The following is a 27475-nucleotide window of genomic DNA, read 5'->3' as shown; positions in this document are numbered from 1 at the left end:
ATTCAAAATGACTGATGAGAAGAGGGAAATTTGCACCGTCACACAGAAAGGGAACAGCATGTGACCATGCAGACAGAGAAGGAAGAGAGCTCTGTGGAGGCGAAGAAATTGGGGGTTTGCTGCCACAAGCCAAATAAAGCTTGGGGCTCCCGGAAGCTGGAAGGGGCAAGGAAGGCCCATCCTCTAGGTGGGCCCCTCCCTCCTTTCACCACCCCTTCCCACCCTGGTTTATGGTAATTTTTACAGCAGCCTTAAGAAACAAATCCAAAAACTGCGGTTAGCTTTCACATTGGACTTCGAGGTCATTTAGAGTTCAAATTGGACTTAGGGTTTTTTGTTTTGCTTTATTTTCTCTACACATGTCTTCTCAGGGAGGAAGAGGTTAAGGTTGAATCCCACAGATTATCTCCTGTGACTTTGAATATATTCTTCTCTTCCTTTTCCTGTTTATGAAGAAGGCCTATTCCTTATTGAGTGGAATATCATCCAGCATCTGACAACTCAGAAAAGGGGGCTCTGATCTGGCATTTGATGACCTAGAAAAGTAAAATTATGATTCACTAAATCTCAGAAGTTTTACACAAAAATTATCTGGAAACGGAGCAACAATAGGTCAAGAGTTATCAACTTTGTTGTTGTTGTTCTACATTGTTGATTTGCCAGGACAGACAAACAGGCAGGTTTTCCTTTTCACACTTTATTTCTTTTTCTGATTAGGTCCCTCTTCCCCAAAGTACAGTTCATTCTAAATACTCTTATTCCATTGCCTTCAAATACCTGCAAAGTCCTGCTCACAGCAAATTGTTGAAATTCATACATGATAGGAATAGCTATAAATCACTAATTTCAGGGTTTTGTTTGAGATTTTGTTTTTAAATTGACGCCTTTGAGGATCCCATTTGTGCTGATATATTTGTGGTTTTGTGTGGGGGTGGGAGGGGGTGAGTGTGTCTGTATGTGAGTGTAAGTTGCGTACCGTTTCAGGAAGCCACCAAATGTTGCCTGAGCACATCCATGGCCTATATAGGCTGAATAATTGTCCATAAATGGAAGGCATCTATCCTTGGTTTGGGGTAAGGAAGTCGGCAAGAACTCATACATTAAACTTTAGCACAGGCTGTCTCTCGTTCAGTAATGGTTTGAAGTTTGGGCTTCCAGTTTTAAAGAATGTTGGTTTGGTATTCCCTTCTTTTATTTGGTACTGTTCATTCTTGAACTTTAATATATATGTATACGTATATATATCTCTATATACGTATATATATATGAAGTATATATTATCACAAGTGAAAATAGAGGTTGGGAATGAACATGCAATTAGAGGCTTAATTGCCTTTTGATGAGGCTGAGGGTTGTGGAGTTGGGGCATGTGACTGGGGCTTCATCAGCTATGCTAAGCCTTGCAGAAGAAGGCTGTGGTTCGACAGGACCTCCGGGTCCACGGCCATTCTCTGACCCGGCGTCATCACACTGTCAGGGCCCACAGGAGGGGTCGGCCCTGTGGGAAGGACTTGAGGCATGCCCACTTCTCCTAGAAAGGCAGGTAAGAGGGTGCTGGAGGTGAAGAGGTGGCGGAAGTGGGAAAGGAAACGGAGGGGGCAGGCAGGAGGTACACGTGGAAAGACAAAACAATTGCTGTTTCATGGCCGTATTTTGTAGGACAGAACAACAAAGAAAACCTTTCAAATGCAATGAAGGTCCTCATCGCTAGAAGGTTTGCACAGGGCTTTGGTGCCTCCATGGATGTGCCAGCCGGACTTTGAAGTGTTTAAAACTTGCAGGGAGGAAAGCGGAGAGGGAGCAGCTATGTGGGGGATGCTGTGTAGTCAGGTGGGGGAGGCAGGAGAGAGGGTCAAGAGGACATGACTGCAGTGGTCATTCCTGGCCCTGTTAGCAGTTATGATGGACGGTTTGGGAGAGGCAGGAGGAATGGCGTCTATTTAAGGAGATCAATTAAGAAAATATGTCTAAGTGGAGGGAAGAAGGCAGTTCCAATACTGGTTGTTGATGTGTCTGATCAAGCAGGACTGCTTCACCTACAAACTGACGCAGCTGCATTAATGCGGCTGAAAATAGCAGCTCTCCTCGCCCAGACGGAGCTGAGGCAGAGCGCACCTCCTCACCCGCCGGCTGGCGAGGGTGGATTATCTCCTCTGACTGGGAATCATTTCTCTCTGGCTTCTTCCAAGGTGGTTGAGTCATTGCCTTCCATTGTCTGCTGAATGAACACTTAACCACCAATTTGTTGTTTGGAGTTTGGGCCCCTGTTCATGGGTGATAGTGAGGTGTATTAACCTTATGTTTTTGAAATGTCCTTCTGCCATTTTGTGCGGACTTTTTTTAAATACCAAGTGTAATTGCTATGATTTGCCCAATTGCTTCCATGTACATGTAGTGAGACAGGTTTATGATACCGGGATATATGAGTCGGTGAACAAAATTAAGGCTTCATTATCTGAGTCTGTGACTGTAGCTCAGTTATAAGGAAAAAAAATGCATGTGGGAAAAATTTGACTCTGAACTTAAAGAGACCTTGCCTCACACAGACATATTCTAAATATATCCTATTGCATCAAACCTATTGAATTTAGTTATGCTTCCTCTGCACTTTCTTTCACCAAAACTGCTGAATATCAGGATTGCTGGGTGTAAAGAAGTACATTCCCTTGTAGTTTTAAATTAAAACATATTTCCATTTTTTACTTAGAGAGTAATACCCCTGTATGTTTCTTGTCCTGAGAAAGGAAGACACGTGTACACCTTAAGGGCAAAAGTAGAGAGGCAGAATTCCACAGAAACATACCTCCCTACCTTTCGCTTATTGTGAGTTAGGGTCCACAAGTGAATCTTGTTAGCAATTCTCTCTGGGTCCCATCTGTGAGCCAGCACCTCCTGGTAATGTCTGTAACTGGGCATTCTGACTTGGGATTCTGATATTCTTTGAGGAAAGAGCACAAATGAAGGGGCCGATGATAAAGCGGGATTTGCCGAAGGGGTCCTGGTGAAGTCACACTCCAGGGTACAATGTGTGAGCGCAGGGACAGGCTGGAGCTGGTTGCTGGCCAGTCAAATCAAGGCGACTCCTCGGTCTTAGCCGGGCTCTTCCAGTCCCCATCTTACCTGTCAAGGTAGCGGTGACTTCATTTAACTAGAAGCTAGAATCCAGCACAGATTTGTGACTGTGATGTGATGACATTACAAACCACGTACCTACCATTTAGGGAAGTCTAAAAGCTCAGAGAAGTTTCTATAGTTCAGGTTTAATCTCTATGGTAATTGGAAGGAACACCAGGTGTGCAGTAACCTTATGGGCAATTAATGAAAACCATTCCACGAGCTAAATTGCTGAACAGAGAAGAAGACAGTCCATGCGCCAGTATAAACGCAACATATGCATATGAAAATAATACAGATCGGGGAGGATCGTGACTGAATACAGATTCCATCCTGCTATTGAAAACCGGAGGTTATATACACCCAGATCTTCAGACTCACCAAGCTGTTGTAAATGTTAACGGGTAGTTTATTTCTCTGCTTATATTGCCTGGGTTAAAATGTGGGTTTCAATACACAGTTAATGTTAGAGTTAATATTAAAAGGCATATTACCCATAAACAGTTAATATTAACAGGTGTAAATAGACAGGCACCCAAAATGCAGAGAATGAGACTGTTTATGAGAGGGACATGAGAAACATACAATTGCGAACTCTGATCCTGGCACGGACAGGTTTTTACCAGCCCACGTGAAGGAGGTCACCAGGACTGAGTGGTGAGGCTGTCACTGCTGGCCAGTGTGGGGGCCTGGTCTCATTCCTGTAGGTCTCTGATCTTTTTACTTCTCCTTAGGAGATGAATCGGTAGGGGAGGCCAGAGGCCTTTCTCAGATGCTCTCTGCACGGGGTTCCTATTTGTAAGTTTCCAGTCTTGTGCATTTTCTGGGCCCATTCTGGGTTTCCATCACTCACTTACTAAGTCAGTACTATTTACTCATTTATTCACAGTAACAAGTAGTATTTACTCTGTATCCACCCTGTGTCATTGGACTTTATGTCTATTATGTGTAACCTTTACCAGAAAACTTTTGTTGAGTTATTCTCTCTTCGCTTCAGTTTCCTCACCTGTCAAGTAGAGATAGTAGCATCTATGTCAGAGGGGTGCAGTCAGGATTAACTGAGTCGATCCATAGGATGCACTTAGCACATGATAAGCACCTGATATATCCTAGCTGCTATTAATTTTAGATGAAATTTTAATATGAGTTGGCTCAGGATAATCATCCTTGGGGGCTAATGCTTAGGCTAGCAGCACAGGTGCAGTTTGACCCAATTCTTCTAATACCAAAACAAATAAAGCTTCTGATGAAAGTGAGTTTTGCAGTTGGAATAATCTGTATTTTTAATTTCAGTTATTCCAATTTCTTGCTATGCTGTTGGCACTGTTATTTAAACACTCTGCCCCTCATTTTCCTTTCTTTCAAAGGAGAGTACTCTCCATAGGGTTGCTTTGTGGACATGGGGTTGCCCGCTCTGTCCAACACTTGGCCTCATGGTCCAGCTCGCAGTCAGCTGCTGAAGTCCACTTCCCTGCCCAGTGCTGCCTGACTTCCTAGTTATTTGTTAGGAAATTCACCGAGCATTCTGTCACTTCTAAATAATAGCCAGATAGCCAGATATTCCACATAACTTTGAAGTGATTAGTAGCCTTCTTGTCAGCAATACAGAATTTTTCTAGCCAAAATTTTAGGTCCATTTGTATAAGACACAAGGGAAAAGAATGGTAAATGATAGAAAAAAACTTGCTTTTTCTTTCTATTGATAAATAGGATCATTTTGTTTTCTTGTCCATGGAGCTATTTTTGTTGTTCTTAATTAATAGATTTAACTTGAGAGCTATTTTGGGCTCACAGAAAGAATGAGGAGAGAGTACAGGGAGTTCCCACATCTCCCCTCCCAGCATTCTTCACCATTAACATTCCGCATCTGCATGTACATTTCTTACAATTGATGAACCAACACTGACACATCATTGTCAACTGAAAGTTCAGAGTTTACACTGGGGTTCATTTCAGTCCACGGGTTCTCCCAAATGTATAATGACATGTGTCCACCGTTACGTACCATGCATAATAGTTTTGTTGCCCTAAACCCTATGTTCCACCTGTTTATCTTCCCTCCCCTGTACCCCTGGCAACCACTGACTGCTTTACTGTCTCCATCATTTCGCCTTTCCCAGAACATTTTATAGTTGAAATTGCACAATGTGTACCCTTTTCAGATGAGGCTTAATAGTTTATTTCTTCTTTTCACTGAATAACATTCCATACTTATGTGTGTGGGGGGGAGTTCTGCCTGTGAAGCCCCCCTGGCCACCACGGATGAGAATAAGTCTACCAAGACATGATCTGCTTGGGGAGGAAAAGTGGCAGATCTCTCAAAGGAGAAGGGCCAGGAACCTGTTCCTCAGTGGGCTTTTATTGGGTTTAATTTGCATAGGAATACAGGACGTACTTGTGAAGCTCATCAATCATTGTCAGGCAGAAATGATCAAATAATAGATAACATTCAAAGAACTCAGGGCTTATTCTGAGTCAGGGTCAGATAGTTAAAGGGCCATAAAACTTTGGGGAACAAACTCATTCCATGCATGGACCCTTATCAGAAAACTGAGGAGGGTATTAGCAAAGCAGGTTTCACAGGATTTTATGCATTCTTTCTTAGACCTGATCACCCCAGGGAACCCGCCCTTTCCAGCACAGGGCTACACCCACCTCCAGCATTGTTTGAGACTTAAGTCAAGCAGGGGAAGTAAGGCAGCCAAGCGATTAGGAGACTTCTTGCAGACAGAATGAGAACTCAGGCTATGTCAAAGCCAAGGGGCGAGGGTCCATCACCCCCAAGTCCTTCCCTGAGGACCTCTTCGTGACCATGCCTGTCTTAGGTCATCTCTCCCTTGAGGAATCTTACCCGTCATTGGCTAACCAGTCATGCACTGGGGGGCCAAGCAGGGTGAAGTATAGTGGGCAGAGGTGGCACCCCTGCCAGGGAGATAAGCTTTGTCTCCTTAGTGGCTTATGGTCCCAAGGTCTCTCACTCAGCCTTAGACACGGGAGTTTACAGCTTCTGAAACCAGGCAGGGTGGTTTCCAGCACTTATGGATATGCCGATTTATGCATTCACCTATTGAAGAATATGTGATTGCTCCCAAGTTTTGGCAATTATGAATGAAGCTGCTATAAACATTTGCGTGCAGGTTTTTGGGTGGACATGACTTTTCAACTCACTTGGGTAAATACCAAGGAGTGAACTAACTGGATCTTATCATAAGAGTCAGCTTGGCTCTGTGGGAGACTGCCAAGCTGTCTTTCAATTGGCCGTCTCATTTTGCATTGCCCCCAGCAATGAACACGGGTTGTCATTGCTCCGCATTCTCATCAGAACTTGGTGTTGTCAGTGTTCTGGACTTTAGCCATTGTAATAGCTGTACGGTGGTATTTAGTTGTCTTGATTTGCAGTTGCATCCCTAATAAAGAATATTGTTGTATATCTATTCATATTGTCATTTGCCATCTGTATGTCATATTTGGTGAAATGTCTGATTTTTTGCCAGTTTTTAAATTGGGTTGTTTATTTCTTATTGTTGAGTTTTAGGAGTTCTTTCTATATTTTGGAAAGTGATTCTTTTTAAGATGTGATTTTTGCAAGTGTTTTCTTTTTTCCCCCCACTCTGTGGCTTGTCTCTTATTCTCTTGATGGGTTATAGAATTTTAAAAAGTAATTTTCTGTTTCTATTTTTTGTTAGTTTATTTTGTTCATTAGATTCCTATTATCCTACTTTGGATAATAAGAGATCCTCTGTGTATTAAAAAAGGGGGATTTTGTGTTCTTGGAAAAAGGAACAAGAGTGGAAAAAGATAACTTTTTATCTTAAGTTATTGTAAATCTTATTGTCATAAATTATCTTAAATCATGTTAAAACACATACACACACCCTGATGTCAAACAGGCCAATATTTGGAGATTTAATGGCCTATTCTTCTTTTTCTTTTCCTAATTCTTCTGTCCTTTTATATACATTTTATCCTGGGAGCTCTTCAAGGGTGGTAATCCTGGTAAAGACTACTGATAGTCACTAAAAGTATTCAGATAAGTTCTCTTTACATGTGTTCCTACAAGGGAATCCTGTCCCACTCTATGGCATATTAGAGGAGGAATAGTATGGCATATGCCACCTTTCCTATGACTGTATACCTTCTTACCTATGACCAAGACTTGGAAAAATGGGCTGAACAAGAAAAATTCTGTGAAATAATATAGTAAGAGGTAAGAAAATTAGCTGTTTTTTTAATCCTCATCCAAGGACATGCTCATTGATTTTCAGAGAGGGAGGAAGGGACAGAGAGAGAGGGGGAGCGAAACATCGATCTGTTGCCTCCCATACATGCCCCAACCAGGGACAGAGCCACAACCTAACCAAGTGCCCTGACTGGGAATGGAACCTGTGACCTTGCAGTTTACAGGAGGATGCTCCAGCCAACTGATCCACACTGGCTAGGGTGATACTTATCTTCTTATCAGATCATTAAAATGACTGTGATCATTTGGGGCAATGCTCTGGCCATGCTTTATCATCTAGGCTCTTCTGCTCTGTGGAATCATGTTGGGACAAAGAGCAAGGGAGAAGGATGGATCACATGGCCGTTGGACATTGGATTTGTCTATAGAGGCAAACGCAGATGCCTTTTGCCTCCTCCCCCATTTTGCATTTTCTCCTTGCTGTTGCCACTCACTGGGGGTTCTTCCACTACCTGTGTTCAAAGGAAACTGTCACCATTTCACTCAGCCTGACAGACTGGAAGTTCAGAAGATAAGGAACCCTTCCTGGCATGAAATGCACTGTGAAATGTGTTTGAAAATAAAGTTGTTAATGACAACTGTCATCAAAAACTTGCTCTTTCAAATGCATTTTTCAGTTTCCAGGCCACAAAGAACTTGCTGTGCATTGAAATTCCAGATGGTTGGCTGACTGTGTGACTGACAAGCAAGCATATATGAGTATGGACAGGCACACAGGAAAGTGCACCTGTGCATCTGATTACCTATCTGTGAGCCGTCTCCGCACACCCTGTTTCAGGGGACAGACAGGCCTGCCTGGCACAGAACTGCTGCAGACACCCAGCCGCCATGTCCCTTCGCCTGGATATCTGTGGAAACTGCCTTCCCGAGGGAGCATCAACAAACTGTCAAAAATCAAAAACAAACTAAAAATCCAAGGGCTGCGGGAGGTAGTAGGTTCAGAAATGGACAAAGAGGGAAAAAATGACCTAGACAATGAACAGAGCAAGAGCGATTCACGGGAGGTGAGCCGACTGTCCTTCCCATTGGCTCTCTATCCCAGCCTTTCTCTGCCTGAATTTTTTTCTTCACTCTGATAAACCAACAGAAATTCTACCAATTAGTAATGCATTTAGGTTAATAAGCTTCCTCTGGGATGGCTAAAGGGCTGAGAGTGATTCACACAGAGATGTCAATTTATTTAATTAGGGTGGATTTTTCCAACCCCCTTTCCAAATGACAAGCTGAAATCATCTACACTGTGGAAGAAGAAAGAAACTACCATTTATTGAGAGTGTAATATATGCCAGGCCTGGTTACATTATAAACTCTATCTCATTAACCTTCATAATTATTTCTCGAAGTACATACGATTATCTCATTTTACTGTTGAGAAAACAGAAGCTCAGATTTAACGACTTGTCCAGTTACACTTGCCAAATGGAGGAGGTGGCATTTAAACCCAGATGTGCCCCCCTAGTTAGGAGTGGGAGCTTTCATGGAGAGAGATGAGGGCAGCAGAGCTGAGCTCTGGACTGTGGGCATCCTTAGATTGCTTGGTATCTAGAGACCCATACACAGCCCATGTTAGACACTAAGTAATTTACTCATTCATTTACTAAGTCAATATGTTTCAAAGTAAACTATATACCAGGTATTTTTAAAATTGTTGGGGATATAGTCATGACTAGAGTAGGCAGATCACTACTGGCATAGGACTACGATCTAATAAGGGGAGCCAGGTAATAATTAAGTATATAAATGACTTAAAAGGTAATATCAACTAATGATAAAGGCAGTGAAGAATGGAAAAACAGCAATGTGGTGAAGACCGACAGAGGTGGGTTGAATTGCTCCTTCAGGTGATGATTCAGAAGAGTCTCTCCAAGCTGAGGCATGAAAGGCAGGAGCATGTTCCCATCCCGGGTCTACAGGGAGAGTCTTCCAGACCCTGGGAAGAGACAGTGCACTGGCTTAGGCAGGCAGAGTCCACGGAAGCCTGGTGCGGGGGGAGCACAGTGAGCACTGTGATACGAGAAGGAGGCTCCACAAGCATAGGAGGTGTGCGATATATTTTTTCTCTTAACAGAAGTTTAAAGCCATTGGGAGATTTTTTGAAGGGACATGTTCCCTGATTTTCAGATGGGAAAGGTTCCTTCTGGGTAGGACATTAGGCACAGGGGAGAGTGAGAGCCATAGGACTGATTGTACTATGGCAGTGTCCAAGCGGGACCTGAGGTTGACCTGGTCTGGGAAGGGCAGCAGAGGGGGTGCAAAGCGTGGACAGATGCTAATGAAGTGTTAGAGCTGTAATGAACATGGGCATCTGATGGACTGGATGTGGAAAAAGAAAGAAGAAAATCAACAGTGATGATTGGGATTTTATCTGGTGTAGCTGCATGGGGCATGGTTGCCCAGAGTGAGACAATGAAAGCCAAAGAAGGAGGATTAGTTATTTTTGGAGGAAGGTGGTGATGCGGAAAGCAAGATTTCAGATAAATTTGGCAACTTCTCTTAGACATCCAAATGGGGTGGTCCAGTAAGCAGGAAGCAGTCAGGGCTGAGTTTAAGTTGGGGAGTCTCCAGCATACAGAAGGTTTGCTAACAGAACCAGTGAGATCCATGAGGGACACAGGTAGTGGAGAAGATCTTCAGGACTTAATTCTAAGACACTCCAACAACTAGTTGTCCAACAGAAGGAGAGGGTCAACAGAGGACCCCAAGTAGGAGCATTCTCAGGCCGATCAGGAGAGAGTGTGTCACAGGAATCACGGGGCACTTTTTAAAAAGAAGAGAGTGGTTCTATGGAATGCCGTTAACCTGTCATAGAACAAATAGTTTCAACAATAGGGAAGTAGTTGGTGACTTTCAGGAGCAATTTCAGAGGAGTGGTGGAGAAGAAAGCCTGATGGGGTGTGTTCCCGAGAAAATGGATTGAGAGTAAGTGGAGACAAAGAGCACATAAAATTATTGGTGATGTTTTGCTGGGAGGCAGAACAAAGAGCTGCGATGGAAATGGTGGGCGTGGTGAGGTAAAGGGAAGCTCGTTTGTTTTGTTAATTTCTTTAAAAGGTGAGAGGTCCCAGCTAATGTTTGGGTGCTGATGGGAACAATTACCAGGAAGCACATACTGACAATGCAGATGAGAGGCAGTGACCTCAGCCTTGAAGGCCTTGAGGAGGCAGGCAGGAGGGTAGGCATCCAGGACACCAGGAATGGGGAGGTGTCAGTCACTGATAATGTCTGAGACACAACATCTCTTTTAACAGGCTGGGGAAGGGAGTGCAGGGACACGTGCTCCTAGTTTTGTAAGTGTGCTGGGGGAAGAAATGTTTGATCCCCTCGTGAGGGCTTCTGTGTTTTCAGCAGCTTATGACACAAGGTCCTACTGGAAGGGAGTGCTGGCAGGCTGTGTGCAGGTCTGAGGAAACTAGGAGAAACAATGGTGGGAGGCAGGGTGAGCAAAGGAGCAACCATCCTAGGGAAGCCAGGCAGGATGGCCAGGTGGAGGTGGGTGCCCACCAAAGTCCTAAACATAAAATACAGTATTTTCTTGAGGTAATTGGCAAAGCATATAATTTACAAAGAGATGGATTCAAACATTAAAAACAGACAACTTTCATACATTGTCATATAATAACAAATATTCATTTGGTGCACTTGGCATGCATTATTTTTTTAATCCTACGACTTCATGGAAGGGGCACTGTTACGGGGGAGGTGCTTGAGATTGGAGGAGCAAAGTAAACTGCAGAAGGGCCCCAGGGGACGTAAGCACTGTGTCTTCTCACCTACGTGCTGACCTGCCCACTAGGACACAGTAGGGCTGCTCCTGGGTGAGGGCTGCACATAGGTGGGAACATCTGCATATGGTACCTTTATTAAAAATCTCAACTGCGAACCAACAGTACCCATCAGGGAAAGAGAAAGACTTGGTTTTGGTTTTTGTCTGCTTCCCTTCATGAGTGCTGATCTGGGACTCGGGGTCACTAGTAAAGACGAAGAAGCCGACGGGACTATTGGAACTGCTTTTGCAATGGGACAACACATGGATACACAACCTGCTCTCTCTCATCATCTATTACAGAGGAAAGGCCTTTCCCATATGTTTCTCCTTATACTCCATTGCCTCAAGACCCCTGATTGCTCAAGGGAATGTCGCAAGTCTGCCAGGTATCTCTGAGAGCAGGGTTTGCATCTGTTACTAGAAGTTGTCATGATATTTACAAGTGGTGGGAAGAAGTATGGAGCCCATCCCCGAGGTGGGGAAATTTAGGAGTACTGTTGACTGGCAGGGTGCTGGCAGGGGTGAGGGTGATCCCTGTGCATTTTTGAACAGGCTCTCCTGATCATGCACGCTGGAGAAGGCTGCTCTGCATACCATCTGGGGAGTGCCAGCTGGAGTGCAGTGCCCAGGGACCTACACAGAATACATTCACAGGGCCTCTAACCATGCCCTGAGCCAGGCGTGCTGGCCGGAGGGTAGGAAGTAAGTAAGAAAAGGTGAATAAGAGACAAGCCTTCATTTGTTTACTCTGCATTGTAATAATTGGCTGATTATGTTCCATTTTTATTGTGTTTCCCTGGCAATCAGATAGAGAGTTGTAATATCCACTGACACCTTGTAATTACCATTAATTTCTTCCCTTTTCTCTGCACAGTCAGGATGAAGTTTGCAGAGAAGCCATGGGAGGCTGAATCAGACTGAAGTTTGATGCATATGCATGAGACAGGACCAGCCCAGACTCTGAGGAGATGTTTGGTGGGGAGGGGTGCCAAGGGGAGGACAGGAAGAAGGCTGAGAGATGGAAAGAGGAAAAAAATACCTTGAATTAGAGACAAAGGCAAATGGAGGAAAGTGTTGAAGTCAGCACAACAGCCTTGCTGGCTTAATTACCATAATGATATAAAATAGCCCAATCAGCAATCTGGGGCTAATCTTTCATGTATTACAGGTCTCTCCTTCATAGAGCTTCACAGCTTAAATGCATTTTTAATGAAGATATTCGAGGCAAGCAGATAATTTCCCCATCTTTACAGGAGGGAATCAGAACACATTAAATGGGCTGTTCCTCCCGCATGTCACTGCCCAAAGTTCTTGCTCTGTCTGGCACATGGGAGTTGATCAGCTTCCACTGTGGGTCCCTCTACTCTCCCACTTCTCTTTCGAGAGGCAGATAGGGAACGCACCGGTAGGGCTAACAGCCAGGGAAACCTCTGGCTGGTCCCAACGGGCCTCCCCTCTGACTTTCCTTGTGCTCAAGGGATGTCTGGAGTTCCTCACTAGCAATGAGAAAGAAAGGACTCCAGGGACATTGCAGTCCCAGGCCACCTCAGCTGGCAGGAGCAGCTGAGACTGTCTTGCCTTTGTTATGCTAGTATTCCTTATACCAGCGGAAATCATTTGAACTTGAAGCTTGGACTGAAAAGTGTACCTGCAGCACTTACTGTGACCATGACATATTTGCATCTGGGCCCCGGCAAAAGAGTAGTCAAGCTCTGACCCTGCTTCTAACCTGGGCAGTTGGGGTGGCATCTGAGGACTCACTGTTGATCATAAGTTTAAGGGACATGCAATTAGACTGATTTGGTAAGTGTAGGCTTTTTGGTACAACACTTATTGCTGTTTGACCCAGAAGCCTAAAATGGTTGGGCTAATCTTCTATGCTAGGCATCTGTAATCGGGCCCCTCAGAAGGACAGGGTTGGGAGGCGGTGAGGGAAAAGAAAGTATCAGCTACATATTATGAATGCCCCAATGAGGCGAGGACAGGCTAAATATGATCTCTTACTTTATATGTTTGCAAAAGCTTTAATTGTTCTATTGCTAGTGTTCTCTGCTGCCACAAAACTGCCTGAGATATAAAGGTAACTGTTTCCCTGTGTGTAGTGAATTCAGCAGTTTCCGGAAACCCTGCTGCCCATCTCCCATTAAACTCCCTGGTTTCCAATGGTGCACATCTTCTTAATGACTTAGTGTGGGGCGTAGCACTGGGCAATGTATTATCAAAAGCAGACCATCTATCTCTCTATCTCTCCATCTTAGCCTATGCTTTCTTGAAATGGGAGATGGCATGGCTGGCTGGGTATTTGTAAACCACTGGGTGGCCTAATTAGATTCATCCTCAAATGTCTGTGTGGAATAAGAAATGCGATGCTTCTCTTCCTACTTTTGTGGTTTCAGGAGGATGGCAAGGTGGACAGGAATAACTTACAGTAAGAGGTTATCAGGATTTGCACGTCAAAGTAGTGTCCTGTCAGCTAATGGTTGTTGGTGTCAATTGAAGGCCAACAGGAATCCCCAATTGGGGATGCGGTGAAGAAGGACACTTTATTCACTGAAAAACAGCTCAATTGTGATATGGCGCTGGTGGAGAACAGCACTGGGGCCAGGCCCCTCTCTTGCAAGAAACTGCTCTGCTCCTCAGTGGTTGCCCTAGGCCGCTTTGCTCCGCTTTGCTCTGGTAGACATCTTCTGTGTTTCAGCTCAGCCAGAGAGACTCAGTCTCCTGATTTTCATGAAGAAAACTGTGCCCTCTGAGCAAGCGGGGAGTTGGATTATATAGACAGAAGTCCCCGTCCCTGGTCCCTGATTGGTTTGTTCTCGTGCTCGTGAGGCCTGGTTGGTAACAATAGAGCTGCTCTGATTGGCCAGAGCTGTGCAACTCTGATTGGTTGGGGAAAGCCTCAGCCTTATTGGTTGAAATAGGTATTCCAGGAACTCCTTCATAAGGGGTGGCTCAGATGGCAGAAACACAGTGTAGGGAGGCAGTTCAGTGCAGAGGCAGGTAGTTCAGTGCTGGCTTCTTCCTGAAGTGCCATTTGCATGAGAGGCCCTTGTGCAGCAATGGCTGCTAGGCTCTGTCTTTTTACAATTTGAGCGCAGTTAGCACCAGGAGCCCTTTTAGTAGTTGCCCTTTTTTCTCGGAATTCACAGCCTTCACTATCTAGAGTTCCTGCCTATTTTTGGCCCCTGGAAACTCAAGATGGCAAGAAGGAAATTCATACCTTGCATTTCATTTTATGTCTTTCTTTGTACGATTCATTCTCAAATTTTACTGTGTGCGGACTATGTCTAAGACCCCCTAACATTTCCAGATGGGGGAAATGGGATAAGTGAAGGAATATAAGCATTCAGACAAGCTCCAGACTCTGAAGATTGTAGGCTAACACAGGTCATTAAAGGAAATTTGATCCTATTATTCCTCCACGTCACTATGAAGAGCGTGGCTGCCCCCAGTTACAACATGCTTTGTTATGTAAGTTGTTTGGGTGGTTATTTAGAAATAAAAATATGCTTAGCATAAGTTATCAAAGCTATTCATTACTATATTTCTTGAGTGAAGAATAGATAATTAAAAGGAAAGTAAAACTTACCCTACAACTCAACACTAAACACTGGTATCATAAGTATAAACATGAACATATTTTGTCTTCTTAAAAATGAGAAAATATTATACAAGTGTTTATAACATGCCTTTTTACTTTATAAAACATGTATATTTTTGTGTCATTTAAATACCCTTCTGTCACATAATTTGTAATGGATGCACAACAGTTCACCATATGGCTATGCTATATTTCATTTAATTCCTGAGTAATATTTTTACTATTACAAACAACAAGAAATATCCTTATAATATCAAATCACATTTCCCCTGTTCAAAAGCCTGCTCAACACATAAACAGATGAAATGTACATTTGTAATGAAAATTTTAGAATGTTTACCTTTGCAGTCCATACTTTAAGGCTTTCTTATTGATTAAATTATTCCACACATGTGATTGTGTGCTTACCATGGGCCCACTGTTTTGGGGATGTGATTCAGAAGTAGAGTGACAACGTCCCTATTCTCTTGTAGCTTACAGTTCTCTAAATAATTAATGCCTTCATTTTGTCCAAATATATCTTTCTCAGTATTTTTTCTTTCTTCAGAGACAAAATTTTTTCAAGAACAGTCCAAAATAAATATGGACCTCTTTTAGCGTAATGAAGTTTCCAGTAAAATGTCTTTACTGTTTTTATCACTCTTGAATACATACACACCTCTCTCTTTCCCTCCCTCCCTCTCTCAATAAATGCTTCCAATTGCTTTTTAAGTACCTGTTTCCTGACTTGAGGTCAGGGACCTGCATATTTTTTTCACCCTTGTCTCCTTACTGCTTCACATAGTCTGGCACAGGATAGGAACCTAACAAATATTTGTTGAATGAATGAATGAAGATTGTCAGTTTGCCAATTGGTTTTAACAATCTATCGTATGCATCCTGTGCCAATGTGGGTGATATTAGTGTCCTTCCATAAAGCTATCACTTTTTTCCCTGACATTTTCATTGCTCCACCCTCCTTAATTACCTTAAGGACAGTTTTTTTCCTCTAAGAAATCACATCAAACATTTTTTTATTAGTTTTATTTTCCTTTACTGTTTCATTTTACTTCAATAGGCAGTAGGGTAAAAATTCAAAAAGAAGGCAATGGAAAGAGTGAAAAGACTCCCTGACTTCCAGCAACCCAGTTCCTAAAGACCATCTGTGTTACCAGTTTTGCGTCTGGTGTATATTTCCAGAGATATTTTGGTCATAGAAAACAACATGTATCTTTCACTTTATTTGTCTTTCATATCAGTTCTTCAATTTGAATATTGTTTTATTGGCCTAACTTCCAGATGGCTAATTTCATGTGCAACCACATAATAAATTCATCTCTTGCATTAATGCTTTCATATATTGTACTTTTCAGTTCTAGAATTTCCATGTGATTCTTTTCTAATAGATTCAAATACTTTGTTACAATGATCAATTCTTCTATTCATTTTGTCCATTTTCCCCTTTATTTTCTTTACTAAGCATCATTATTTAAAGTCTCTGTTTGTAACTTCAGTAAGTGTCATCTGTAGGTCTGCTTCTATGTCTTCTTTTTCTCTACTAATTATCAGTCTTATTTTTGTGCCTCTAGTTATTTTGTATTGGATGTCAGACATGGTGTATAAAGGAACCAGAGTGGCTGCAGATGTTGTTTTCTTTAAGAGAAGTTTCTTATCTTGTCATGAACAAAATATCTCACATTAATAAAAATACTAGGTATGTGAAAAGGCAAAAAATATGACTGATAATCTAGAGGAAACAAAGTAATAGGAATAGACCCACTTATGATTCCTATATTTATGATTAACATGTATATTAGTATTCTCTAGAGAAATAGAATATATATTATGTATAAAGAGGGAGAATGAGAGAGAGAGAGAGAGAAAGAGAGAGAAACTTTAAGAAATTGGCTCACACAATCATGCAGGCTGGCTAGTCCAAAATCTGCAGAGTGGGCAGGCAGGGAAGAGCCAGTGTTAAAGTTCAAGTGCCATGGTGGGCTGTTCAGGCCCTCCTCTGATTATATGAGGTCCATCTATGTGATGCAAAGCAATCTGCTTTTCTCCAAGTCCATTGCTTTTAATGTTAATCTTAATCAAAAGACAGGAACATCCAGAATGTTTGAACAAATACGAGGACAATATGGTCAAGCCAAGGTGACACATAAAATTAATCATTACAATACGTTGAAGAAATAGAGAAGTAAACAAAATAGATGAAAAGTTGTAGAATTTTAATAGAAAAATTAAAATCCATAAGGTGAATCAAGGACCTCTAGAGCTATGTTTCCTTTGTTAATGCCACAAAATTGCATATTATTTCACTTGCCTTACAGAAGTTTTGACATAGCTCCCCAGCTTCCTGTGCAGCCCTCGGATCTAGCAGATGCTGCACAGTGAGAGCTAGCCATGCGTTCGAGGTGCCTGAAGGTTTTAGTGTGTCACTCCGGCCTTGCACTCTTAGTAAAAAACTTCACTGCTTCTCTTTATCCCCATGAGGTTCTTCTGCATGAATCGAGTTCAGTTTCCTTGCCCAAGTTCCAAGCTGGGGGTGGTGAGCAGAGAGAAGTTGACGATCCCCTGAATGATTCTTTCTTCTCTGGAACTGAGATCATCTAGTCTTTATACCTGCAGCTCTCTAGTTACCTTTAAAAATCTAATTTAATGTAATTTATACAGCTTTAAACATTGTATTAGGAAAAACATTAGTCTGTTATGACTATTATATTGTACCCAGAAAAATAAGTTTTATGTATTTTTTATTCATCTAATTCAGTGATTCTTGACTATAACTGCTCATAAAAACCATGTATATGAAACATAAAAAAGGAATTAAGGAAAAAGGACTCATGGACATGGACAACAGTGTGGTGATTGCCAATGGGGAGCATAAATGGACTAAATGGTAATGGGAAAAATACAATAAAGATTAAATTTTAAGAAAATCATAAGGAATGGAAAAAAAATGTGAAGTCCAGGTCACATATCAAATCTACCTAAATTAGAATCTCCAGGTTACCTGACCAATGACTTACTAACTTCTTTTGTCTATATATATCCATTTCCTGCATAAATATATGTCCTATCTTACCTACTCTCCTCTTCCTACATCCACCATCTGTGGGCTATTTTAGAAACACGGGAAGGAGCCAAAATGTATTTATTGTTAGATTTCACATATGCTTTATGTTCCCCACAATTTTAATGTACAAATCAATGTTTTCCTATTTCCAGCTTGCCTCGATTTCTTGATCCCTTCCTTTGCCTTGTCCATTTATCTAACAAGCATTTATTGAATGCTTTTTACAAATGTCCTTGACAATGGGTTTAAGAGAATAAAATAATAATAATAGGACAAGTAACTCAGTCCGGCTAAGTAAATGGCTGTTTAAGGAGTGACCACAAAATAAAGTGCTAACAACTATTAGTTGGACATATAAAATAGAACAAGGCAAGCTGGAGAGCATGATGATTCTGACTATGGGGGCGTGTGGGGAATTAAAAGAAAGTTCTGCAGAAAATGGAATTCTTTAGATTTATTTTGTAGTTCTCTTTTCCAGGATCACAGTTTCTACCGTTGTTTCATCTGTTAATATTTGGGTCCTGGATCCTCTTCTCCTAGTTCTCAGCAAGGCCAAATACTCTTAGTGGGGCTCCATCCATCATGAAATATCTATTTTCAGGTTTACGCTTTCTTAATAAAAAATGCCTCTTTCTACCTCTTCTTCTATCTCATGTTACCTTAGAATGACTTCCACTCTTGTACTGCTATATTATGGTCACTATTTTATCCTGTCTTGGTGATTCTTAAATTATTTTAGTTCACCTCTGTACACTAAAGTTTAAAGTTCATTTTGTTCACTAGAAACATTTTTTGAATTGGTTAATACAGACTTTTGTCACTGTGTTTTCTCCTGATAATTACTAGGCACTTCCTTCATTATACTTTTTTGTTAGATTGTACTTATTATCTTCTAAAATAAAGTTTTACCTATTTTCTTCCCTTTTGTCCCTGAAATTTAAATGTGAAGCCCTCTTGGTAAAGCTGAGTTGTCTCCTGGCAAACTCATTATTCTATTTTTAGGAATTATGGGATGTTTCCTGCCCTTGTCACCGGTGTGATAGCACAGGCATCTTTCCAGAAAAGCAAGCTGTATTTTTCTTTAGTATCATCTACGTAGACAGTTGTCTGCTTCACAAATCCTATTTTCTTTTTCAAAGACAAAAAGAAGAGATGAAAATGCTCTCTGTGGCCCCAGATCCTTCAGTTTCCTACCTAGGACTGCAGGGTCGAGACAAATGCAAAACAAATTTTATTGGAACTCTGCCTTAATAAATTTATATGTGCTGGCCACCACTGGCTTGGTGGATTTGTTTTAAATAAATGTTCTCTTTTCATAGTGAGCCTTCTTCAAAAGCAAAGCAATACCCAGCCCCATCCCCAACCCTAGTCATTTGAAACTCCCATTGTATGATGACATGATATTTTTTCTTTAAGATTGAATGTGAAAACCTCAACCATCACATCAAGCCACAGATCAATCATAGCCACCACACAGAGAAAATTATCATTTGGCAACATCCATCATCTTTACAAGGGCTACCCACATTAATACCACCTGAGCCAGCATCCATTGTTGCTACTCACTCTTCAGTGAGTCTGGAAGTCCACTAAAGGGTCTGATTTCATTTATTGGGCGAGGACAGGAGCACAGAAATATTTTTTGAGGGAAACTGTTTCTTTCCAATCTTGGAGTCTCTTGATGCCAGTTTCCTACTCACTTGTGGTTTTTATGAGATCAATAAAGAACCGAATCTCCCCCTGTTCATTTGTTGACTCCCTACACCTCTCTTTCCATTGTCCCACTGATTTTGTAAAAGATAAATATACCTATTGATAGAGGAGATTTTTACGTATAGCCTAGGATGAAGGAAAATGCAGACTGCATATCTGTTATATCTAGGTCATAGGAATATTATAATGCAATCCTACAATAGAACAACAACTCATTCAAGGCTCTTGAACTTGCTTTGTGATTCCCAGTTTTCTGCATCTCCTGTGAGTAGTAGCCTTGCTCCCTGAACACCAAGGTATCAGGCATCTCTTTTTGCTATAAACAAGAAGTCTTATCTGCATTTGGAGTAAATGCATATATCTTTTGTTTGAAAGTTCACCCATGAGAACCGAATGGGAAATAAATAGAAAAGACAGTTACTAAACAGATGTGAAGGTAGAAGTGTTGTACATGAACAAATAAGAAAAGCATTTGCAGTATGCTAGACAAAGGTCTGCAAACTATGGCCCTTGGGACAAATGCAGTCCACTTCCTGTTTTTATATCACCTCTTGAGTTAAAAATGATTTTTACACTTTAAAATGATTGAAAAATCAAAAAAAATTTCATGATACATGCAAATCATATGAAATATCAGTGCCTGTTCATAAAGTCATATTGGTACATGTTGTCTATGGATGCTAGCAAATGACAGAATTGGGTATCCGCATGACCCATGAAACCTAAAGATTCACTCTATGGCCTTTTTCACAAACCATGTGCCAAGCCCTGCTGTAGATCAGTACTGACCAAGAAAAAACTGCTTTTTAAATCACAATACCATGTAAGTGGAAACAAATACCATGCCACATGAATTCTCTTGATTCTTAGAACCCTCTGGGTGCTTACTTAGCACAGTCTCCCTCTCCTTTGACAGTGCAGCTATGCCAGCCCTACTCACCCACCTTCAGAGCCCACCTGCCCTCACCACCCTCACACGCCCACCAGCGGACCTCATTTTTTACTTTCACAGAAGACAATTGGACCATCAGGTGTGAGCAGCCTCAAACTGATTCTCTCTCTCATTCTTTTATTTGCATTGAGTACCCATCTTATCTCTCCTCCATGGTTCCCAGGCTAGCACTTGAGACATTTCTCTACGTCCATCTACTTCTCTTCCAGAATTCTATTCCATTGAAAATCCTGTCCCTCCTGTACATAGCCACCTTCAACTGTTTTCTATGTCGTAACACATAAAAATGATTTTTTAGAAAAATTTCAAAGAATAACAATTTTAAGAATTATCTCAGCCCATGACCTCTTTTAAATGTCATTCTTTTCCTTTCTCCTCACAACCAACCTGCTTGTGAGAGTACTCTTTATTCACTTTTCTTAGCCATCCATTTCATTTTCAAACCACAGAAATTATACCGAGGCATAAGAAAGCATGACATATTTTGGGGAAAAGAATCCAAGGTGGGAATGAGAAGCCAGGTCCCAAAGTACTTTAAATTCCATTGCTAAGGACTTTGAACTTGATGCTAAGAGTGAAGGCACTCATTGAAACATTTTAACCTTTATTTCTTATCTACTATTTTTCTAATGCTTTAATGTTTGTGTTTCCTTACATGAGCACACACTTCTTAAGAAGTCTCTGACATATGATTTCTAATAGAGGATTCTTCAAATACTCAGTGAACCAACAGGCCAAGATAATGAGCCTTGTATTCTTCTAGAAAGACTTGAAAATCCTGGTTGGTCACCAAAAGGGAAGACATAATCTGATAAATGTTTTATAAAAAATGACTCACAAAGGAACGAGGAGTGAATTTAATTTAATAAACCTGCTAGCAAAGAGATAAGTTAGAAAATTATTAATGTAGTCCAGGTGGGCAATAATGATCACTTGGGCCAAAGACTTGAACTCACAGCAGAGGGTTTTATGAGGGTCACTAAAATTAGGTAAAAATGAAATGGAGCACTTTGGGGAAAGATGCTTTTTGTAAGTTCCCAATAAAGGCTTCACAATGATTAAGTACAACCTCTTTACTTCTAAATCCATCAGATCCATTTAGTTCAGAGCATTTATGAGTGACTGTGTGTTTTTGGAGGCAGTGTCTTTAGGACCAATCTCATCACACCAGTGATAATTCTTGCCTCTCGTGGAGCTGTTGCCACAAGGATCCTCTGTTCCACTGAAGTCTGAAGTCCAAAACCCTAATTTTCCCATCACAGGGAGCTCTAATAGGGCAGGCAATGAATCCCACTCATCACTCTCCATGGCCTAGTACATATCACTCTGGTACCTAGTTTCACTTCATTCACAATGAACATTCAAAAATATTTTGAAAGAAAGAAGGCATGAAGGAAACTATGAACTTGGAAATGACTGCTGCCAACCATTCAACATTTATCAATTATCTATTAGACACACACTTTGTACTCTGAACTAGTCTAGGTGCTGGGGTTTGAGTGTGATGACAAACTTACTTAAGCTTAAGGTCCAGTTTCTGAAGATAGACTACCAAAGGGATGATGTCAGCACAGTGGACATGGTCTTTGAAAGGATGATGTTGATGTGCATAAAACGAATACCTGCAGAAAAGGGACAGGAATGCTGGCTTCTCCAACATCACCTACATTTAAGACTATGTTTAAGCTGAGACTGAGGGCAAATGAATTAGAAAAGAGAAGGTACAATGGGGGAAGCAGCAGAGGTGAGAGAGAAGAAGAGGGATTTGGCAAATTGAAGTAGTTCATTGTTGCTGGAAGGAAGAGTTTAAAGGGTCAGTGGGGCGAGGTGAAGCTGGAGACAAAACAGATCATGAAGAGTTTCTGTACCAAGGAGTTTGGACTTGATATTGAGGACTGAAAGTGGTGAATCTTTAAAGACATTCCCACCAATTAAGATAGGGTTTAGATAAAAGTGAGATTTAAAATAAGAATATAGAAGAGAAGGCAGAGCTCCTACAGCATGCAGTAGCACGTACTGATGGTGTGAATTTCTAATGGTGATGGTTGAGCTTTTAGTGTATACTGTACAATGAAATGATTATGCTAGGTGATCACTATCTGTCATTGTATGATAATATAGAATTAAAGAAGCTTTTGTAGGGTCTCCTGTTAAATCAGTCAAGTCTCTTAATATTCTTTCTGTGGGAAATATGTTTAGAATACTAATTGCCACCTTTAAAAATTGATTTCAGAAATGCTACCTAATTGTAATTCATAAAAATTATTTCTAGATATATTATAGGTTTAAAATTTTTTTATATATGAGTGAACATCATTTTTTACCTATATAAAGTCAGAACCAAGATTTCCTTAATTAAGACATCATCAAAATGTAAAGATATCTAAAGAGAAACTTGTACCAAATTCATAGAAATTAAATTCAAAAGCAATCAAATTATAAAAAATAGAACCCATGTGACTCAACAGGGGGATATTTCATTGATACTGTAATAGCTGTATTTGAGAGTTTGCATCTTACATAGGACAGCTTAGTATTTTCAGGGGGGTCTCGTTTACTAAATCACAGAAGGGCAAACCTCTCATTGGAGGACTTCCACGAAGATCTAAACTATCCAGATTTCAGCAAATACTTTTGGATCACGTACTTTATGCAGCTCTCTGTATTAAGGGCTAGGGAAACATAGGCAAGTACTAGTGGAAATAGACGAGTGCCCACAAGGAAAGTTTAAGTGAGTGAGGAAGATAATACACAAGAAGATAACGAACAACACAACCTACAGTCTTTGTAATAACAGAGTAGGAAATGAATTAGTGGTAAGATGGTCAAGGTCGTCGTGGTTCTGAGAAGGGAGCAATTAAATTTAGCTGGAAGTGGAATGTTAGTTGAGTTCTAACTCTTTGATCCACTTTTAATAAGCAGAAAAAAGGAGAAGACCACCTGGTTCTCTACTTGTCATGCTATTGAAACTATACTGTAAAACATTTCCAGTAACCACCTAATTGCTATCTCTAATAGTCTTTCCTTAGCTTTCCATTTATATCCTCTTTGCAGAATTTGACTTTAAAACGTCCTCCTTCCCTCGTTTCAGTAATGCTAATTTTTAAGTGCCAACAAAACGCTATTTCTTTGATTGGGTTTCCTTCCCGCTGCAGCGTAGGTCAGGAACATTTAGTGCAGTAGATGATATTATGCCTACCCCTACCTTTTACCACCTCCTGTTGTTCAGGTTCACCTCTCAGACACAGGCAGGAGAATTAAAGAAATTGATCTGCACTTGCAACGACTGGCGGAAGGATTGTTTTGCTAGGCTGCTGGAGGATGGGATAATCTTGGCCGCTCAGGGAAATGGCTAAATCTGGATGTGCTTCTCCCCAGTCCTGTCCACTCCTTAAGATTCTGAATTCTTAAGATTGGGTTAAATGGGCCACTGGTTGAAGATGATGCACATTAGCAATGCTAAATCTTAGGCTAAATTTGGGGGATCTACACTAGTTCAGGTATTTTATGCTGTATGCCACTGCCTCCAAGTTGGAAAAATAAACTAAGATATAGAAGGGATGGCAAAAATCTTTGCATATATAATATGAACATAAGCAACTAGTGGTTCTGTGCTTATGTTCCTTTATCCTATGACTAGGTCGATACTTTTATCCATCTGCCTGCTGATGGACTATAATACTCTTAAAAATGCATGGGTTGTTGTTCTGCTTGGAAAACTGTGCTGCAGCCTCTGCATTTGAACCCTTAGTGGGCACTGACCTTTCCAGTCTCTGAGTGATTAAAGCTCTTGTTAATTTCCTGTGGGGATGCTGGCATCCCAGAGCAGTTGAACGGTGGGAGTTCATTAATATGTGGGGCTCTACTTAGACAGCAAAGGATTTATTTCTGTCCCCATTCTGATATCTAACTAAGCTATAAATATAGACATATAAGAAAAGAAAAGATAAAAACCGTAAGTGAAAGAAAGAGGTGTCGGCATGTCCAGGGCAGACCTTTAAACCAAAACAATCACCCTGTTTTCCTCCCTCTCACTCCCCTGGGGCCTAATCAGGCTCCTCTAGAAAACTGGCCCAGACGAGATGACACTATATGAGAGAAAATCGGAGGGGGTCCAGATCATTCCTGAAGATAATTATGGATTGGGTGGTATCATCAAGTCCCCCGTGAGCTTGCGATTCTGTAAACAGTAAGTCTAAGGAAAGGCGACAAGAACTAAAGTTCCTTGGTGTTGAAAAGAGAAGAGAGAAAAATTTAAGAATAATTGTTCTGCCTGGGCAGGATTTTAACAGTGAGAATAGTGTCCACAGTCCCCAATTCCCAAGCAAGAGAGGAGATAAGTTTAGATTGCATCTGAGAGTAATTTGACTAATTAACATTTTGGGGGTCTTTATAAAATTCTGAACCTGTGCAAAGATTTGGCAGGTAGGTAGTGTGCACCTGTTGTGAATACCTAAAACTGCACCTTTCAGAGGCCCCTCAAGCTGACAGGGAAGCCATCAGTTGCATTTCCAAGAAGCATTCCAAAGACTGTCAACTCCTGGAATGAATTTCCAAGCAGGCTGCTTTAGCTCCTGGAAGATCCTGGAAGTCTATCCAAGTCAGGTTAAGGAGCTGGCCTCACTCGAGATGGAAAATTCACTCCCTAGGGGGCCATCCTGTACAATGGGTGACAGGTGACCCTCCTCCACCCTCTGCCATCAGGTGTTATGCAGTCATCAAGAGCAGACCTCCTGAAGATACACTCACCAAATTCCACATTCAACACGCCTTTTAATATTTCCTTCAGATCTTCGTCTAGACGTGCTGGTGTTGGGCAAGCACCATTCAGAGACCAGTCTCATAGACGTTAGCTATAAATCATAAACAGATACTTAAGAGATGACATTTTTAACTAAAGTTTTTATTTTTTAAGATGACATTTAAATAAATGGACTACCAGTGTATTGTGCTTATTGGATAATCCAGTCTCTTATTTACCCTAGGGAACATTTAGAGATATAATATTAAAAACGTTAAAATTTACAATCTAATAGCAAGAACCATAAAATAAGCTCCATAAGCCCATGTGAGCTGAAATGAAATGATCCTGGAAAAGCACTCAGCCCAGTGCCTGGCACATTGTGAGGATACCACATGTGTTAACTATTGCAGGCAGCTGCCCCGTCCACTTGAGGTTCCTAAGTCAGCCCTCAATCATGGGGTTGGGGTGGGGAGCATAGGGGACGTCAGTCCCCTTACCGCTCTGCTCACTGCTTTCTGCCCTCCTCCCACGCCATTTGGTGATTCTACTGCTTGTTAACAACACAATCACAGTGGACAAGGAAAATAGTCTTTAATCAGTCATGTTTGTTGATTCTTAGATTCAGTGAATGGTTTAGTAAGGAAGATGGTTAGTGTCATTGACTAAAATTATTTTAGTATTAATTATTTGCTGCTTCTGTGTTTCCTTTTCAATCCCAAGAGTGCCCTGTCTGGGTGGCTTAATTGGTTGAAGCATCATCCCATACACCAAAAGGTTGCAGGTTTGATTCCTGTTCAGGGACATACCTACGTTGCGGGTTCAATTCCCAGCTGGGCACATATGGGAGTCAATTGATAGATCTCTCTCTCCCCCCACCTTCCTCTCTCTCTAAAATCCATAAACATATTTTCAGATGAGAATTAAAATAATGATTGACAAATAAATCCCAAGAGTGAGTGGCACTTGCTCTTTAAGCGCTTTACACAGCTTTTTTTTTTTTTAGTGTGGCCTTCCAGAGCCGACCAGTTTTGGCTGCACAGACAAAGCAAAACTTCTCTTTTTGGCTTTCAGCATAACAAGGTATTGACATCTGCATTATATTCGTAACTGAAAGTTAGCACTTTAGGCAGCCGAGTGTTGTGGTTTGGCCAGAGGCCCTGGTTATCGCTAAGAGCCCTTCTCAAAGCAGTCTCAAAAGCATACTGATGGCATAATCAATGATGTGTGACTGTGTGAAGAGAGTTCTTTTTGCTCTGTGTTTCTGTGTGCTTTTCCAAGAGAAATTCTGAGCAATCCCAAATTGCTTCATATCTGTATCATTAATGAGTCAGCAGCCAGGATGCTGCAGGAGAAATAAGGTAAGGAAAGAAGACAATCATGCCTGCTCACAGTCCTGTTTGCTTCTCACTAACGAAGGGGCTACACGTTTGCTCAGGTTACAACCCAGTCTGGAAGCTATGACCACACACATCAGATTTCTTTGGGAAAACGTGGGACGACTTTCAGGATCCCTTCTCCAGCCTTCACCGTATGTGCCACGACCCCGGCACTGTTCTTCGTCATCTCCACTGCAGTTTTCTTTCCTTTATTTTTGGATGTATCAAATCTTTTCGGATTGCCCTGACTTGCTGTGCTTTCTCGTAGCTCTGTTCTTCCCCGTTGTTTTGCCTGCTGAACTCCTACTCATATTTCACATCGAGATAGTGCAGGTGGAGATTTCTGATCCAGGCTGTAGCTGTGCCACGACAGTGCCACATCCTGCAACAGTCGCGGCACGCACCGCACTTCCTTAGAATCATCTGTGTACATGTCTCTCTGCCCCGAGAGACAGGCAGCTCTCCTCCGGTAGAGAACTATATTTGCTTCACTCCCAGCACCTCATATAAATTGAAGCAAACGGAATTGCTAACATCTGACAATTTGTTAAACTTACAGAAATTAGTATGGTTCAATCTGACACATTGCTGGCATAAAGCTCATTAAAAACATCTCAAATGAATGAATGAAAAATACATATCTATTCATGTGATACGTAATTTTTTAATTGTAATTACTTCATCAAGTTTAAGAATCGGAGTTTTTGCTGGTTTCACAAATGATTTGGGAAGCATTTCCTTTTTCTCTATTTTCTGAAAGAACTTGTGTAAGAGTGGTATTAATTATCCCTTGAATTAATGCTAGAGTTTACCAGTGAAAATAAGGCTGGGGTTTTGTTTGTAAGAAGATATTTTTTTAAAAATTTATGAATTCTATTCTTTGAATTGACATGGGGTTTTCAGATTTTCTA

General features: G+C 41.3%; 1 protein-coding gene across 4 annotated transcripts in view; it reads left to right on the top strand.

Moving 5' to 3' along the window:
* Positions 1-27475, top strand: part of OPCML (opioid binding protein/cell adhesion molecule like) — a 1085685-nt gene that overhangs the window by 707128 nt on the left and 351082 nt on the right. The window contains exon 3 of one of the 4 annotated variants that reach the window (XM_053928731.1): positions 26192-26268. The exons of the other annotated variants lie outside the window; for them this stretch is intronic. The gene's annotated coding sequence lies outside the window, so the exon portion shown is untranslated. The remainder of the gene's footprint in view (positions 1-26191; positions 26269-27475) is intronic. 4 annotated transcript variants of the gene reach the window in all.

Source organism: Desmodus rotundus, chromosome 7 (genome assembly GCF_022682495.2).
Source record: "Desmodus rotundus isolate HL8 chromosome 7, HLdesRot8A.1, whole genome shotgun sequence".
Taxonomy (NCBI): domain Eukaryota; kingdom Metazoa; phylum Chordata; class Mammalia; order Chiroptera; family Phyllostomidae; genus Desmodus; species Desmodus rotundus.
The sequence above is the reverse complement of the archived record's forward strand: the minus strand, read 5'-3'. Positions and strand labels throughout refer to the sequence as shown.